The sequence below is a fragment of the Solenopsis invicta genome, chromosome 3 (assembly GCF_016802725.1).
Source record: "Solenopsis invicta isolate M01_SB chromosome 3, UNIL_Sinv_3.0, whole genome shotgun sequence".
Lineage (NCBI taxonomy): Eukaryota > Metazoa > Arthropoda > Insecta > Hymenoptera > Formicidae > Solenopsis > Solenopsis invicta.
Genome location: NC_052666.1, coordinates 8,890,356 through 8,894,075, shown reverse-complemented (window position 1 = coordinate 8,894,075; position 3,720 = coordinate 8,890,356).

The window sequence follows — 3,720 nt, the reverse complement described above, 5'->3', positions numbered from 1 at the left end:
AAGTCGATACCGTTCCCCAGTGATGGTTTCGTTCGGTTTCAACAGCTCATAATAAATAACACCGACCTGGTCCCACCAAATACACAGCATAACCTTTGCAGCGTGGATATTCAGCCGAGCTAACGACGTAGAAGCATGACCGGGCAGTCCCCATGACTTTCATTTCTTTGGGTTGCTGTAATGAATCCATTTTTCATTACCCGTCACGATGCGATAATGAAATGGCATGTAATTGCTTGGAAATGGCTTGGCGGGTAACTCCTAATACTGAAGCAAGCTGTTCTTACGTTTGGCACGGATCCTCGTCGAGCAATGCCTCCAATTCAGCGTCTTCGAATGTTTTTGGTCTTCCTTACGCGGACGGTCGTCAACATTGAAATCACCGTCTTTAAAACGATGGAACCAATCACGGCACGTTGTTTCACTTAGAGCAGCATCTCCGTAAACTTTTGAAGCTCTCAATGCGCTTCAGCCGTCGTTTTCTTCGAATGAAATAAGAAAATCAACACTTTTCGCAAATGACGATTATTTGGCACAAAATCAGACATTTTCACACAATCAAAGTATATGACGCCAAAACAAAATCACTAACGTGTCAACGCGGTTTGTTTAGCATATGTTTAAGCTTGGTTCATGATGTTTTGGATATGTTTAAATAGACCAGCACTTACTGCTGGAGCCATCTATTAACAAACAGCGGGAACTTAGTTGCGCATTTAATATAAATAAAACAATAAATTTATTTGATATTTTATACTATAATTGTTTTGTTACTTAGAATAACATAATTTTAAAAAATTACGATATTCTTATTTTATATAAGTAATAATTGTCAAAATTAACTTTTATTCTAACTTAAGTTAATATAATCTTACCCGACACGGGTGAGCGCCCGCGTTGGACGGTGAATTGCGCCGCCTTTGTCTACCATGTGTACACGGCCCGTGATTCGCTGAGTTTATTGTTTTATTATTCAAAAAGTAAGAGTCGGATAAAATTTTTGTACAGAAAAATCGTCTCAGAATTTATCCAAGAACACATCTTTACAGGGACACATGGGTCGTTCTTAATCACCCTGTATATATACACTGTCCACCAAATAAAACGGTACACTAAAAATGTAGGAAAAATTTACCAAACTTTAAACGCTTGTAAAACAAGAAATATTTATGATACAGGGGTGTTTCAAAAAAGGAATTAAAGTTTAAAACCAGTACTTTGAGAAACTTTTAATGCCGATTAAGCGGCATAATTAATTTACTAATAGCCGATGATAGAACAAAAACTTGCAAAATCGATAAATAGAACGTGCAGTTTCTAGAGTTGTGTGGAGTGAAACAGTTGATGTAACTCAATGAGGTAAAAATTGCGTGAAAATTCGAATTTTTCCCTTCAAAATGCAATTTTGCGAAACTCGATACGATAATTTTTTGCTAAGTTATGCCAATTTGAAGAATAGTTGTTTTTTACAAGATAATAATGAATTATAAATTGCAATGTCGCCGTTATCAATGCAAATCACTACAATTCTGTCCAAGACATGTTGTTGGTTTAAAAACATGTCCGTGTGTATGTGTGTGTGTGTGTGTGTGTGTGTGTGTGTGTGTGTGTGTGTGTGTGCGTGTGTGCGTGCGTGCGTGCGTGCGTGCGTGCGTGTGTGTGTGTGTGTGTGTGCGCTCGCGCGCGTGTATTTGTGTGTGTGTGTGTTGTGTATGTGTATTTACATACCACAAGGATAAGGACCCCGTGGTTTGTTAACTCCTCTGTCGGCGGTGTCCCGTATTCGTATTACACTGTGTTCAGATACTGTCTCAAGCGGTTGTTCGGGACATCGCCGACAGAGGGCCGAGCAAAAAAGCTCTCTTGTAAGAAAAATTCGCATACAATGCTATAAATGTAATTAATGCAACCGCGGAAAGTCTAGCAGATTTTTGACTGTGCCAAAATCTTTAAGCAAAATCTTCATAAACTTGTGCTCTCTCGGGAAATTTTTTTCCTTGATTTTTTCTTTCAAGACGTTTTGTGCAATTTTAATTTAAATTGTAATTAATTTTTTCGCTTTTGAATTACTAATTAATTATGACAACGATAAATCCTGAAAAAGCTGCTCAAGTTATTGCTTTAATTCAAAATGGCAGAAGTCGAAGGTATGTTGCTGAAGCACTTGATTTGTCAGTGTCAACTGTGCAACGTGCTTACGTTAAGTACTTAGACACCAATTCTTTCCAGAGAAGGTCTGGTTCGGACGACCTCAATGTATCACAAACAATGATAATCGATTCATTGTTTTAAATTCATTAAGAGATAAACATCGAATAGCTGTCCAAATTCGACATAATTTACGGGATACGTCCGCAACACGAATATATCCGTTAAAACTATTCGGAGAAGATTAACGGAACAAAATCTGTTTTCGCGTAAGCCAGCAACTGTACTTTTGCTTACACGTTGTTATCGTGTAGCTCGACTCAATTTTGCCCATGAGCATAGAGACTAGACTTACGCAGACTGGAGCAAAGTACTCTTCAGCAATGAAAATTGTTTTTGTCTTTATTCTCCAGATGGACGAGAACAAATTTATCGTCGCAGTGGAGAACGAATTGCAGATTGCACTGTAAGTGGTATTGCGGTGTAACGATTTGGGCAGGAATTTCAGCGAATGCTCATACAGATCTGCATTTCTTTGACAGGAACATGAACGCAGATGTATACGTGGAAGAAGTACTCATTCTATACGTTGTTCCGTACGCACCCTTTACTAGAGACAATTTTTTGTTTATGCAAAACAATGCTCGACCACACATTGCAAGAAGAGTGCTTGATTTCTTGGATGAAATTGGCGTAAACTGACTTGATTGGCCAGCAAATAGTCCAGATTTAAATCCAATAGAACACTTATGCGACAATTTTGGTGGGAAAGTACGAAATCACGTACCTGCTCCTCAAACACTGCGAAAACTTCAAACAGTTTTTGAAAACGAATGGAATACGATAACACAGGATGAAATTAAAGGACTAATAAGAAGTATGCCTCATTGTATGGATGAAGTAATACGCGCACGAGGAGGTCATACTCATTATTAGTGCACATGTGCGCGCACGCACACACACGTACCACAAGGAGGGTCTCTTGGAGTCTTTAAATACTGTGGAATTGACGAACCACGGGGTCCTTATCCTTGTGGTATGCAAATACACACACACACACACACACACCCCACAAAGAGGGTTTGGAATCTTTAAATACTGTAGAATTGACGAACCACGGGGTCCTTATCCTTGTGGTATGCAAATACACACACGCGCCCACACGCGCGCGCGCGCGCACACGCACACACACACACACACACACACACACACATACACACACACATACGCGGATGTTTTCAAATCAACAACATGCATTGGACAGAATTGTAATGATTTGCATTGATAACGGCGACATTGCAATTCATAATTTATTATTATCTCGTAAAAAACAACTTTTCTTCAAATTGTCATAACTTACAACGGGAGGATCAGGTGAGTCACCCTGGGATTTTGATCCCTATTTTTTTAGTTACTCTGGAGACGAAAAAAAAGTTTACGTCTCCCGGCGTTTGATCGAATAGGCCTTAGTTTCGAAATAATAAATTTGTGAAAATTGGCCATATCGTGGCGCGCCGTATGAGCTTTCCCAGTAACTGTTTTCCCAGCCAGTGCAGTTGGCTTCGTGCGTCA